Genomic DNA, 15,288 nt, shown 5'->3' on the forward strand with positions numbered 1-15,288 from the left:
TTCATCAGACTATAAAGTCACTATAATCAAGTCAATATGGTATTAGCCATATGGATTTATGAAAAACAGAGAATCTAGAAAACAAGTATCTATATATGAAAATTTCATATATGGCAATGTTAGTATCTCTATCCAGTGGGGAAAGAATGACATTTTATAAGTGCAGCTGACAATTAGCAAGTTATCCAAAGAAAACTAAGTTGGGTCCATCCTCAGTATATGTGCTGTTCAATAGTGTAGCCATTAGCCACAAGTGCTATTAAACTTAAATTTTAAATTAATTAAAAATAAAATTTAAAATTATGTTCTTTAGCTACAATAGCCATGTTTTAAAGTGTGGCTAGTGTTTATTAGTGAAGATTATAGAAGGTTTCCAACTTTAACAAATGTTCTTTTAGCAACAAGATCTCTCTCTCTCTCTCTCTCTCTCTCTCTCTCTCTATATATATATATATATATATATATATATAATATTTACACATATTATTTAGAAGTGTTTTTAGAAATATAACCTAATAATATATAAATATATATACATATATGTATATGTACATTTAATTGTTCCCAATTGATTTAAAATTTAAATGTAAGACATTTAGAAGAAAATTATCAAGGTTACATATATAAGAGTAGAGGGGGGAACTTTACAACATTATCAGAAACACAAAACAAACAAAAATAGATATAGTTGATATAAAAATTATAACTTTTATATTTGTATAGATACCAGCATCAGTTAGGATTCTTGAAAACAAAAGCGTCCATTTTAAGTGTGTTTTTTTTTGTCTTTTTTTTTTTTTGTCTGCATGCACTGTAAGCAGAAGAGATTACACTTGAAAAGCACCAGTAAATGGGCTGTTAGACCATATTACAACTACATTTATATGTAAGTAATGAAAATATCAGTTCTCTTAAAAAAACAGATATGCAAATAAGAAGACTCTATGGCATCATACTAAAGTTTAAAAAACTATATAGACATTCTCACTCACCCGCCCACATACTGCAGTTTGTCCCTCTCCAATGGGACACAACTATTAACCAGTTTTTGTTTTAAAATGACTGACATTCCTGTTAAACAGCTTTTGTTTGGAAGTTATTGACAAAGGGAGTGAGGGATCCAGCTATGTGCTTCCCTTAGGGGCAGTGGTGACCTTGCAGCCTCCTGCTGTGTGCCCATGGGGTATGTTGCAGAAAAGCAATTTGGAAGGGAGAATAACTAAACCACACTGGGGGACTATTTTTTTTCTTTATTGATTAAGGTATTACATATGTGTCCTTATCCCTCCCTTGGCGCCCCCCCCCCCCATTCATGCCCTCACCCCCCTGGTGTCTGTACCCATTCGTTATGCTTACTGATGAACAAAAACAGATCCAGAGACAGAGAAGCATCGATCAGACCTCAGACCATCAAACCTCAGAGGGAAGGTAGGGGAGGGTGGGGGTATGGGGCAGAGATCACCCAAAGGACTTGCATGGGGGACTATTTTTGAGAAGATGCCACTACTGCCTCTGTAGGACACTGTCTTGCCTTGATCATTTCCATTGGGCAGGTGAATCTGATAGGAAGAGGCTCTTGTGTCCTAGCTGCAAGAGAGCCTGGAAAAGCAAGTTTCTACAGGACTCCTAAGTGTGAAATTTTAAACATACAGAAAAGGTGTTCAATAATTCCTGGAATAGCAATAAGCATGACAAATGTCCACTACACTAACATAAAGTCAGCTGACAAATAATAGAAATAGAGGGAAATATTAAAAGAATTGTAACCCAGATGAAGATGAATGTTTAATGTCTATAACACAGAAAGAGTCCTTACAATTTGTAAATAAAAGAGAAACTACCTATGGAAAAATACATCAATGATATGAATAGGAAATTCACAGAAAAGTAAACTCAAATTTCCTATACTTAATATAAACAGATATCACTTTACCAAAGCAGATTGACAAAATTTAAAAATTTCAATAAACCTGCTGGTGGACTGTGAAGGAAATTTAGATTTTTAAAAATTTCCCACCTTTTTAGAATGAAATTTAAAATCTCTATAAAATAAAAAATAACCAGAACCTTATAAGTAAAACCATCACTATATAAAAATATACAAACAAAGATGCTTATTGTACTTTCTTTGTAGAGGCAAAAGGCTTAAAGAGTGAATGGTCTTCTGCTGAAAAAAAATGATACATTCACAGTATAGGCTATTAAAAGACAATTACAAACAATGAGTAAGATCTATGTCATTTGTTGTACAGTGATTTTGACAGGTGCTGAATGAGAAAAAAGATGCAGAGAAACAAATAGAACAATGCACAAAACAGTATAAGAAACTGAAGATATTAAGTTTTTAATAAAAATCACATGGGTTGTGGGTGTGAGAGAGGGTGAATTGGTGCAGGCAGAGAAGAACAGAGAATTGGTGAAACAGACAGAAAACAAGAGTTGCAAATTCAAACCATATTTAAATATTTCCTTTATGTAAAACTACTTACATGCATTATGTATACCTGCTTCAAGAGAAAGTACAAAGGAGTTTAGTCTAAGTCTCTAAATTTAAAAAAATGAATGTCTAAAATATTTTATTAGGTGAACAATTATTTTACATAATAATATGTAAAGAATGACCTCATTTAAAAACACACACACAAGTGTGCCCAGCCTCCATGGCTCAGTCGTTGAGAGTCAACCTATGAACCAGGAGGTCATGGTTTGATTCCTGGTCAGGGTACATGCCCAAGTTGCGGGCTCAATCCCCAGTGTGGGGTGTGCAGGAAGCAGCTGTTCAATGATTCTCTCTCATCACTGAGGTTTCTATTGCTCTCTCCCTCTCCCTTCCTATCTGAAATCAAATAAAAACATATTTAAAAAACATCACGCGTGTGTGTTTGTATTTGTACCAGCAAGAATGACATGCTGCACACTAGTCTAATACTAGTTTTCTTAGAAAGGGTAGTATTAGAAAGCAAAAGGTGGTATTATTCTACTAATCCTAATTAATTTTGAAATTTAAAACATTAAAAACAAAAATATATGCGCATCCTAGAAGGCATTTTAAAAGGGGTTAGCTATATTATAATTCAGAGAATCATTAGAGACTCTCAATTGAGAGAGGGATTATTAGAGATAGCCTCTCTGAGGAGAGTACCTGAGCTGAGACTTGAAAGGTAACAATAAGCTTTATTGTGGAGAGCTGGACAGAACATTCTAAGCTGAGACCATAGGACTGAGAGCTTGTTTGAAAGGCGGAAAGGAAGTCAGGGTGCCTGCTATGTCAGGAGCACATGATAGGTTGTGTCAGGTAAGTTAGAGAGGCAGGGCCTTGAAGGTCACTGCTAAAAAATTTTTGAGTTGTTACCACTGATGGTGAACAAACAAGATAAGTACATAAATGTAAAAACTTTATAGCAACTTCACATTCCTCAGACTCCAGCACTTGGTCACTGGACTCATCTCAGTTCAGCAGATTCATATTGAGTGCTGTATCTTATGTTGCAAATTGCTTCAGTACATGGTGGATTCGGAAAAAGCACACAAACCAAAAAAATGAAAACTAAAACAAACTCATCCTCTCCACAGGTTGATAGAGAAGCACTGTTGCTTCTCTTAGAGCAGTGGGAAACCACTGAAATGGTTTACAAAGAAATGACTTAATATATTTTACAAAATAATTCTCTCTTTTACAACTAGAGTTATCCCAGATTTCATTGAGCCAAACTGATTGGAAAAAATTCAAGGGTTAAAAGAAGGAGAGTAGCTAGGAGGCTACTATGGTGATGTAGGTAGACCATGATGGTGGCTTGGACCAGGTGGTGGCAGCTGTACTGGGGGATGGAAAAGATGTTTGAGAAACCATAAATGATTTCTAGTTTTCTTCGCCACAGGAACTAGTACATTATGATGACATCTATGAAGATAAGGGCTAACGAAAGAAGAGTATGCAGGCAAAAATCAAGAGTTCTGGCTTGGACAAATTTAAGTTTGGTCTATATATTACAAACCAAAGTGTAATTAAAGCTCATCAGAGAGGTCTGGACTAGGGACATGGTTTTGGGAGTCATTAATACATAAATGTAGGGTAACTGACTGTCCTGTTTACCCAGGACAGTCCTGGTTTTAGCAGGGAAGGTCCCAAGTTCTGGGAACCCTCTTAGTCTTTGACAAAATGAGGAACTTGTTCACCCTATGTAGATGGTGATTACACCATGGGATTGGATAAGAGTAAGTCAGGCAAATACTAAGATGAAAGAGAATCTTAGAAGGGATAACCAGTGAGGAAGACAGAAAAGTGTCAAATATTTGGAAACCAAGGGAAGAGACAGTAAGAATAGAAAAGCAGATTTGGCAAGATGTTGGCCACAAGTGACATGAACAAGAAAAGATATTTGGAGTGATGGCAGGGGGGGGGGGGAACTATAATGTTGTAAATTGAAGAGTGAAGAGAAGGAAATAGGATTAGCAAGTACTAAAAAGTCATCCAGAAGCTTTGCAATGAGGGGGAGCAAAGAAATGGATAGTTTGAAGAGACTGGAGGAAGTATACTAGTAAAAGCGTTGTGTATGACTCTATTTTGGGGAGTGAAACTACTTTGGAAGTGCAGTAGGCTCACAAGGAAGTGTTGAGAATCCATATGAACATTTTAGCAGACCTTTCAGTGGTTTTACGATTAGTTGGTAATTTTCTATAATTACATTAAGCCTCTCAGGTGTTGGATGAAAAAGTTTTAAAATTGCTTCAACGAGTGTTTGGGTTTTTGGGGGAGAGGAAGGGTGCTAAAGCAAAGTAGAACCGAGTTAAAATAATTAAAAGAGAATTATTTCAATTAGGAAACATGGACTAAAAGCCAAGTTAAGGGGGAAATAGGAAAAGGAAGTAGGTAGAAGGAGAGTGAAAAGTGAAGTCAGTGGTTTTGATGTTTCATTGAGGTTGAAGAATTCTTACAAAATGAGTACTTGAGAATGCAAGCTGGAAGAACAGCAGATGGCAACCAGAGAAGGGGTGATTGGACTTTATGATTTCAGGTTTGGTGAGGTAGTGGTGATGCAATATCAGCATCACTGGCTGAGAAGGGATGGAGGAACAGGTGATTAGAAGTGAGAGGAAGGATCTGACAGATGGGCTTCAAAGGGTTCATCCATATAAATTCTGAAATCACCAAGAATTAACGCACAAATAGAGATGAAGAAGAGGAAGAGAAGGCATCAAGAACAAACTTCATGAGTGACTGGATCAGTATATGAGAGTGAGAGATGTAGTGGATAAATAGACTGATGGTGCAGTCTTCAAATGGGAGTGAGTGAGACACACCCGACTCGTTACCTTCTGATAAAAATCTTCCACTTCAGACTGTTGGAAGGAAAATGGACTTAAGACAAAATATTGAGAATATTTAGAGAAGAGTTGGAAGTGACAAGGGAATCTCATGATGACATATTGTTAGGATTAAGTATATAATTTGCAGTGCCCAGAGCAAAATGGAAATGGAGGACATGATGTTAAAAATTATTAAGAATTTCAAAATGGCAGCAGATAAAGATTTCATCAAGTGTGGGTCCAAGTGCTGGATCCCGTGTGACTGCATTGGTCACATACCCATGAAGCCAGCACTACCTATTCTGGTGTTTCACAGGCATAGGAAAAAGATGTGGGAGGGAGGGCAGCATTTGGTCAGATTAGGGAATATACTGCACTAATTTATTTGTTTGTTTGGATCTACTACGTGACAGCCATTGTTCTATACCTTACCCAATATCATCATTTAATCCTCCTGACATGTTAGGTAGGCATTATTTCCTCAGTTTTACAGATGAGAAACCTGAGCACTGGAAAATTAAGGGCTTTTCCCAAAGTCCTAGGAAGTGGTAGACTGTTTCTAGATCTGTGTTCCTTTTTGCCCAGCTAGGATGCCACTCAGTTATCCTAGAGATAATGCTTTGGGAGACAAGACTTAGTGTTGAGCAAAGCCGACATGAATGTGAGGCTGGATAGAATTAGTCCTCATTTGGTCCCTAGAGGAAGAAGAAGAATCAGCAGTAAGGAATTGTTTTTGATACTTAATGTAAGTATTCCCAGTCATCTCTCACCTACATTCTAAAGAGGAAATACTTTATTTTTTAGGAAGTTTCAGGTCATGGATTTTTGCTCTGTTGATCTATAAACTGAATAAAGTTGAAGCCCCTGGATATGAGGTATTATAAAGTGTTAAAATCAGGAATACCTGAATCAAATTATTTTATGAAAGTTTAAAAAACATAATTGGTAAATTAAATTATTATTGATGGAAATGCCACAAATGGAATTTTTAAAAGTCCTCCTTATATGTGAATGAAATCTCACACATTAAAAAATATATATTTATGTCCCTGGGAAAAAAATCTATGATCTAATTTTTTAGCACTTTAGTTTGCTTTGACCCTGTACTTAAGAACTCCATGATCCTGCCCTGTATGTACTACTTGGTGTGTATGCTAAATTGGTAATCTTATTTATGACTGAATCTCAGCTTATTCTTCATCTCCAGATACTTTCACACTGCTATGTGTGTGAGGGATTGGGGGAAATAAAAGATGTAATTAATTTTAGTCCAACTGATTATTTACCAATGCCTTAAAAAAGACACAGCTGGTTGCATGATTTATTGGCCTATGTACTTATTGAAATCTGAATTGATTAATGTTTTCTGTCTAAACTTTGCTTTTGTTTTAATGGATTAATTATAATATAAGTTTTGGTCAGTTTGATGTAATCCAAAGTAGGAAACAAAGAAAAACTAATGATGTAGGCCTCCTTATTTTTAAGGCAGTCACTGGAGTATACCATTTCCTTTACTGCTACATAGTCTAGATGATTGTATCTGTTATCACAGTTGTATATGTGATACCTCATAATGGCACAGTTACATTAAAAATAAAAAATATTCAGATCCTTTCCATTTTCCATTTTTTAACAAAAGCAATTAGAATTAATTATGCTTCTTAGTTAATACAGTTATAATATATATATATGTGTATATATATATATATATATATATATATATATAATATTATAAATAATACATTAGTACTGCTATACCATCTGTATGTCTCTATCATTATTTTGATATCCAATGTATGGAGTTTGTTTAATTTAATTTTAGTTAATCAAGTTTATTTAAGTTGGTGTTAAGGACTGAATTGTGTCCCCACAAAAATTTATATGTCGAAATCCTAACCCCCAATATGAACATATTTAGAGATAGGGTCTTACAGAAATAAGTAACAGAAATGAGGTCATAAAGGTTCCCAATCCAATAGGACTGGTGTCCTTAATTTTGTTTTTCTCTTAGAGTTAGTTTACCCTCCTTTTGAGTGATTGTCTGATATGAGCTAGGTGCTCATTCTCTTTATTTTTAAGAGACGCAACTATACATGAGACAGCAGAACGACCATTCGGATGACCTTCCAGACGACCATGCTATGACACGCTCTAGTGCCAGGCCAGTCAAGGCGGGTGTGATTCGATTGGTCGGAGAGCCCCACCATTGCCCCATGATCACCCTGCAGAGGGAGGCCCAGGCCACTGGCCAGCAGGGCAATCAATTGCGGTGGGGGGGGGGGGGGGCTCCACGATCACCCCAAAGAGGGAGGCCCAGCCCACCCTCTACATGGCAATCCATCGCAGAGCCCCAGCTGGGTGGGTGGGGCCTCCCTCTGCTAGGTGATCGATCATGGAGCCCTGTGAGGTGAGCGCCCTGCAGAGGGAGGCCCGGGCCACCCGGCTGGCGGCACTGTGGCAGGTGGGTGGGGCCTTCCTCAGTGGGGCAATCAATCTGGGGGCTCTGTGATTGATTGCCCACAGAGGGACGTCCAGGCCACTGGCCAGTGACGCTGTGGCAGGTGTGCGGGGCCGGCCAGCGATCACCCCGCAGAGGAGGCCCAAGCCAGCCAAGCGATCATACCCCACGCCTGTCTCCTGCAGAGGGAGGTGACCGGTGGCAGGGGAGGGGAGACAGCGCCACACAGATGGCAAGTAGTGGCAGCAGTGGGGGTGGGGCCAGCTGCCAGCAGCCAGGGGACGGAAAGCCCCGATAAGCCCTAATTGCTGGCCAGGCCTAGGGACCCTACCCGAGGGGTCCCAAATTGCAAGAGGGTGTGGGTCTGGCTGAGGGACCCACCCCCCATGCATGAAATTTGTGCACCAGGCCTCTAGTATTCAATAATTTACAGGCTCCATGTTTCAGATTGGAGCTGCACTCCACCCTTCTATTCCACTCAGCCCTTCAGTGCTTTATGTTGTGAATGGAGGGGACCCTCCATTAAAAGTATGAAGTATAAAATAGAGCAACATGATATGAGATGATGAGGATCTGCACTAATGAAGGTTGCCCTAACAATTCTATCCAAGAGCACATCTATACATGAGACGCATAATTCTACTTTTCACATAAATTATTACATACACAAATTTCAATTCATTGTATTGTTTTTTAATTATTTGTATAATCTTGTTTTTCCTGACTTAAGTGCAATTTCCTTTAAAGTGAAGTGTATAACATATTTATTTTTTTTAAATTACATGCATGTGATATATTGGTTATGCTCCAAATATCTACCTGATAATTTTAAACTTTTTCTCAATGGACATCATGGAAATCAATAAGCCATCAGTAACATACACATCTCAGAATTCTCTCTTACCTCACCAAGTTGGGGGAACACTATATATATATATATATATATATATATATATATATATATAGAGAGAGAGAGAGAGAGAGAGAGAGAGAGAGAGAGAGATTACTCCTCACCCGAGGATATTTTTCCATTGATTTTTAGGGAGAATGGAAGAGAGAGGGAAAGACAGAGAGAAACATCGATGTAAGAGAGACACATTGATTGGTTGCCTCCTGCATGAGCCCCAACCAGGGCCCTGGCTGGGGAGGAGCCTGCAACCGAGATATGTGTCCTTGACCAGAATCCAACCCGGGCACCCTTCAGTCCGAAGGTCGACTCTCTATCCTGAGCCAAACTGGCTAGGGCAGGGAAACACTATAAAGAGCTAATAGCAGTTTCTCTATTATTGCATAACTTCTGATACCATGGACCTGGAGGATGAATGGAAGGAAAAAATATTTCCTCTCCTATATTTCGGAGATTATATGCCTCTAAACCCTAAGTCCATTAGATGCAAGGACTGTGACTCATTAATGTTTTATCCACAGTGTCTGGCACATAGTAGGTGCTTCACACATATTTGAATGAATGAATTAAGGAGAAAAGTCTAGGTCACTGACTGTTCAGGAAAATCTCAACAATTTAATTAAAAGAACAGACTCTGGAGTAGGAATTCAAATCAGTCAACACAGGCAGGAACAGGCCCAATTTTCGATTAGTTAGAACCAGAAACAACACCCCCTTGTGGGTTTAAATTTAGTTAGATCTAACGGAGTTTCAGATCACATCTGTTAATTGATGTTGGATCTTGGAGTGGTATTCAATGATACAATCGAGGGAAGGATCCCTCCCTTTTATCTTTTTGGTATAGATCATTTATTTCCTTGTCTTTGTCCTTGTTTTTAAATGTTTCCAGGTAGCAAGAAGCAACGCAGTCAGCAAGGTCTCTCAAGGTAATGACTGGACATAGGCTTAACCACCATAACACCAACCACAGTTACTCATCAAGTGCACTTCCAGGGCAGTCTGTGAAATGAACCAGACCTGGCAGCTTTGGCTGTTATAAATGGTTGTGATGTGATATATTTGCATGTATATAACCACTGAGTTAAGCCTGCTGGCTGGAAGAAACAGATAAGGGTTGATGTTTGAATTGCAGCACGTTGTGAATAAATACCATGCTGATATTAGTATTGTGCCAACGCAGGGATTTGTTTGAATTATTGAACATGGCATTCATTCTCTTACTGCTGAGTGGAGGAAGGCATAAAAGAATATTTTTTTTGCTGAACTGAGCCTATCATTTTGAAATTTAGCCCTAATCTTGCAATGAACAAAAAGAGGAATACTTGAATTTTACAAAGGATATTCCAAAAAATAAAGGGAATGTAGTTTGTAATGTTCAGAAGCCAGAGGATTCAACTAGTCCTTTCATTTGTTTGTCAAGTTTTCCTTAAATTGGCTTACAGATTTATCTACAATTCATTGCACATGGATATTTTTGTCACTGCATATTTACAACAGCTGCGTTCCTGATGGGGATTTAGTCAACCAAAGGCCCTTCTGCATGCAAGCGGTCACCAGGCAGCTAATAGGTTGAGGCCTAGACGACAATAAAGTGAGCAGAACCTTGCAGCTGGGGACCAAATGTAGGATAATAACTAGCAGTTGGCCATTACAGGGTTAACTGCTGGTGTTCTGGTAAGTGTTAAAAAATGTTGAGGTCCTGCTCAAAAACCCAGCCAAAAACTTGAACATTTCCATTGGGTCAAAGTATTATGTGCCTCTGCTTCTTTGTAAGACTGGCGATTCATTTTAGGACACCAACCTTGTCACAGGGTCTAACACATATTATTTTTTGATAATTATGTTGTACTTTTCCAACTTGCTTTTCATCTAAATGAGAGATCCTTGCAGAATATCAGCTCCTTAGTCTCTGGGGCTTCAGCCACTAGTGTTTGTGCCTTATACTTTCCAGACTTGTTACATTTACCCTATGAAGAATTTTTACCTACATTTGTTGAGTAAAAGAGCCATCCATTCTGTTGTTTCAAACAAATGAAATTGTATCACTGCAATGTCAGTCCAAACATGTGTAATTAACATGGAAAATATGTCTGAGCCATATTGGTCAAGATAGATGACTTCCTCACATGACTTATAAACAGTTACAGGCATAAAGCCAGGATGTCAAAACCAAGTTGTGTACCACAAGGTTTATCTGGGAGGACTTTCAAATTGCAAAGGAAAAAGAAAGGCAAAAATCAGCCTGCCATACTTTCCTAACAAGGAGAGCCGCTTTCTGCTATCTGTATAAAAATAAGCCTTCTGTCCTCCTTTTCGACATGTGTTACTCACACTGCAGAGGTCAAAACAGACATCCCATTCTTCTGGAAATGTTCATCAAACAATATAATGGTGCATGTCAGGGCTTTCAAATTATTCTGGCTGGAAATAGGTCTCTAATCTCCTTTTAAATTTTAATGGTGGCTGTGTGCAGAATTCTCTTTGGAATTCTTTGATTAGTGGCCTAGACTCTAAAAGAAAGAGTTCCAGCTCTGTCCCCTCTGTGTGTTTTTCTGAGTCTGTTGAAAACCACCAGATCTGACTTTTTTCTAGTGTCGTTTTGCTAAGCAGCTATCCTATAAATGCTGCCAGCAAGGAGGAGTAGACTTGTAGGCCATAAGAGCAAAGTGCACTTACCTGCAGATGCTCTGTTCCCTTGTGGGTAAAAGGAGCTAATTTGGGGTATGTACCTGAAGATGCTTTGTGTCTTCATGTATATCCCAATCCTGGTTTTATGTCATCAGTAGCATTGGTGAGAAATTAGGTATGCCAAGAACTTCTCAGGAAATCTTCCCTGCAACGGAATTACATCCAGACAGATTTAGTTATTGAGGCACCAGAGCTCAGGATAAAGGAAATCCAGTTTGACTGTGGTGCTAGAGCAAGACCTCCCATTTCAGGAGGTATAATGACTATCAGTGTAGAGGCTAGTAGACTTATTAAAATTAACACAATTGGAAATTCTTTTTCTGGGAAAAGCCATTCCAGAACTACACTAAAAAGGTTCTTGACCACTTGGTTCATGAAAGCTTGGAATTAATTAACCTGGAGGAAATGGACATATTCCTAGAAAAATATAACCTTCCAAAAATCAATCAAGAAGAATCTAAACAGCTTAATAGGCCAATAACTATGGACAAAATTGAAGCAGTCATCAAAAAGCTTCCGGCAAACAAAAGCCCGGGGCCTGATGGCTTCACAGGAGAGTTTTACCAAACATTCAAGGAAGAACTAAAACCTATCCTCCTCAGACTATTCCAAAAAAATTCAAGAGGAAGGAACACTTCCAAGCTCCTTCTATGAAGCCAGCATCACCCTAATACCAAAACCAGATAAAGACAACACAATGTAATGTATTCTTTAATGTTCAAGTAGTGTGGTTTTGCACACATGAGAGGGAGAAGAAGAGAGAAAGAGCAAGCTAAAGAGAATTAGAGAGAAGGAGAGAGATCTAGGAATATTCTGCTATACTGTTTCAAAAGGGAAAATTTGTTGTCCTATCTCCTGAGGTCACCTGAAGCATGGCGCTCTTGAAAGGGGACTGCAGCAGAGGTCGACTTCACTGGGGAGTGCAGGAAAGTTTTGCATGCACTCTGTCAAGAATGTGGATTAATGTTCTGCCAACTCTACATTCTCACAGGCAGGCAAGGTGAACATGCTGAAACACATGGGATCCAGGGAACTGAGCAAAACTGGGAAGGCTCCACTTGTTCTTGGGAACATGGAAAAGCATGAAACATCTCTACTGCTCCGCCTTTCTTGGCTTTAGTCATCGTCAGCATTCTTAGAAAACCTTCTCTAACCTCTTCAGCCTCATTCCACACCTCTGGTGAGATCTGACAAGATTGGCAGGATAAAGTTGAATAAATCATGGGAAAGGGAGCCCTGGTCCTTTCTATTTTTGCCCTGGTGGGTACCACGCTGGGATTCAAGGATACCTCTATACTAGGCCCCATTTTTCACTTACATCTAAGGGAAAGCCTATCTCTAGATGTTGACTGCTGTTCTTTATAAGAAATTGGGCCAGTGTCTTAGAGTCTTAGAACCCATTGGCCAGGCCCCAGCAGCTAGGTAGTTTCACCCTGGCTATTTAATCTGAGTTTAGCTCAACTATGATTACTGTGGTTTAGCAGTTCTCCCTTTAATCTGGATTGAGGACCTAACAGAAGAGTGGAAAATTTATTAGGAATCCTTAGAAAGGGAAGTGAAGAACCTATCAAAACAGGAAAAAGCGTTCTATCTTATAGCCATAAAGCAATTATTATTGTTTTATTTTAGTACATGGCCTGATGCCATCTTTCATGTAAACAACTGCCAACAAATCAGAAAGTATAGTCCAAGAGATTTATTCTTGATTTAAAAAGTGATAATGCAAGGTAGCATGTAAGATATATCCTCAATCAAAGCTAACCTGGGGATGTCTTACATATGCATGGTTCATACCCGTGGGCATATGGTCACATATGCATATAACAAGGGATGAATCTGTCACCCTGAATATATCCAATCTCTTGTGAAATACTGGGCACTGTAAGTTGGTAGCTGCAGCAGCAACCACAGCATATGCTATAAGCATTTCAACTATTAAAATATCTGACACTTGGCAGGTGCATTTAAGAATGACAACTCTTGGCAAGTTCATCTTATCCTTGCACACAAATAATAAAGAGAAAGAAATGTTTCAGTCTGACAGAAATAAGCAACAGGTACTGAAGGCCCTGCGATACAGTTTAACAGGAGGGAGTATATTAAACAGTGTGAAATAAGCAAACATAACTATAACATGCTTACAGAGAAAATGATGGCTCCTAGTTAATTCTGGTCTAGACTGGTTCAAAGACCCAGGGGCCAACACACTTTAAGAGGACTTACACCCTTTAAAATTAATATAATAAGTACAATCTTTAATAGTGTACCCTTCAATAGCAAAAGTCCTTCGGGGATTCTAAACTTGAAGGACTATTTTGTCAGACGTGGCACTTTCAGGGTTATCTCACATGTTCAAGGCTGTGGAGCATCCAGTATGTCCTTATCCAGAGTCTATTTGTCCTTTCTGTAGTTTAAGGTGCTGATTCCAGTTTTTCATTCTCATCTTTTATTCATTCTGGCTCTTGAAAGTGATTACTGAGTGCACCAAGGCTGCTTTTCTCCAGGCATTTAAGATCTCTAATATCAGGAGTAAGTTACTCTTGAGTGACTCCTGTTCCAGGAGCTAACAATGAATGGAAGTATGCCCCAAAGTTCATACCACTGAATCTTGTGTCTTATTCTTGGTTTGCAATATAACTAACAATGCAATCTTGGTAACTGCAATAACACTGACTGGAATGTCTAAGTTCTGAGGTTAGATGTGCTCAGGTTCAGAATTCTGTTTCTAAATCCTGTATGTGTGGTGTTGACCTAGCTAATTTAATGCCCCAAGCCTGTTCTGTTGCTGTAAAGTGAAGATAAAAGTATTTACTTCACAGACACTTTTGAGGGCTAACTTAAATAATTCATATATTTACTTTAGTAAAATGCCCCATTGTGAATATCTGAAAAGATTAGTCACTTTCATTTATGTTTCCTAGAGTGGACTCATTGAAAGTAAGAGTGGGCGGAGGGGTTGTGAGAATGATCATTTGACATTCAGGCTTCCCTAAATGAAATGTTGAGGATAAACCTTTTTATCTTTGTCGTGATCTGGGGTTTTGCTGCTCAAAATGTGGTTGGCAGACCAGCAGCATAGGCCTGTGAGACATTCAGAATCAAGGGTCCCACCCCAAATATACTCTATATTTTAATGAGATCCCAGGTGGTTGTATAGATCCCTGGTCTATACAGCCAAGGCCCTTACATCGTTTTCAGGTTTCCCTGATCTTACCCTCTCCTTTAATATTGTTTATCATACCAATTCATTTTTGTTAGCCCAAATACTGGCTTTTTAATTTCTGGATTGCTATATACAAGCCCTTCAGAATAAGAGATTCTTTACTGATGCATATTATTTTAATGTTATCTAACATATATTAGGACTAAAAAAGCCAATATTGATACCATCTCTTCTTCCCTCTCTCACTTTGAAACATTTTTCTATTCTCATTTGATTCCTAGATTTTGATTTTCCTGTTTCTAGAGAAACAACCAAAACAGATTTCACATTTTTCCTTTCTGATCTTGAAGCTGAAATAATATCTATATTGGGTTTTATGAGAGAAATGTAAGAAGAGAATTATGGGTCAATGCACAATTCTGTAAATTATTTTTCTTTTGTCTCTATGAAATCATTGACAAATTTAATTCTGCAGTAAAGAAAGTTTAGTACAAAAAACCCCACACATGCGCACACAAATACAACACAAGGCAAATTTTGACCATGCTTAGTAGAAGACAAATGCATTTAAATAAACTGGAATTAATTCATTTAAATTAATCATTTAAAAGAATAGTTAGGTAAAAATTTCCAAAAAAAATGGTGATTGAAAGTTTCCCTTAAACTTACCTATTTTTCTCTTTTAAATAACACTTGAGTTACATATTATCCTTTGCCTTATCCTAACTTTCTAACTTTAAGACTATTATGATTCCAATTAATAGG

The sequence above is a fragment of the Cnephaeus nilssonii genome, assembly GCF_951640355.1.
Source record: "Cnephaeus nilssonii genome assembly, chromosome: 12".
Taxonomy (NCBI): domain Eukaryota; kingdom Metazoa; phylum Chordata; class Mammalia; order Chiroptera; family Vespertilionidae; genus Cnephaeus; species Cnephaeus nilssonii.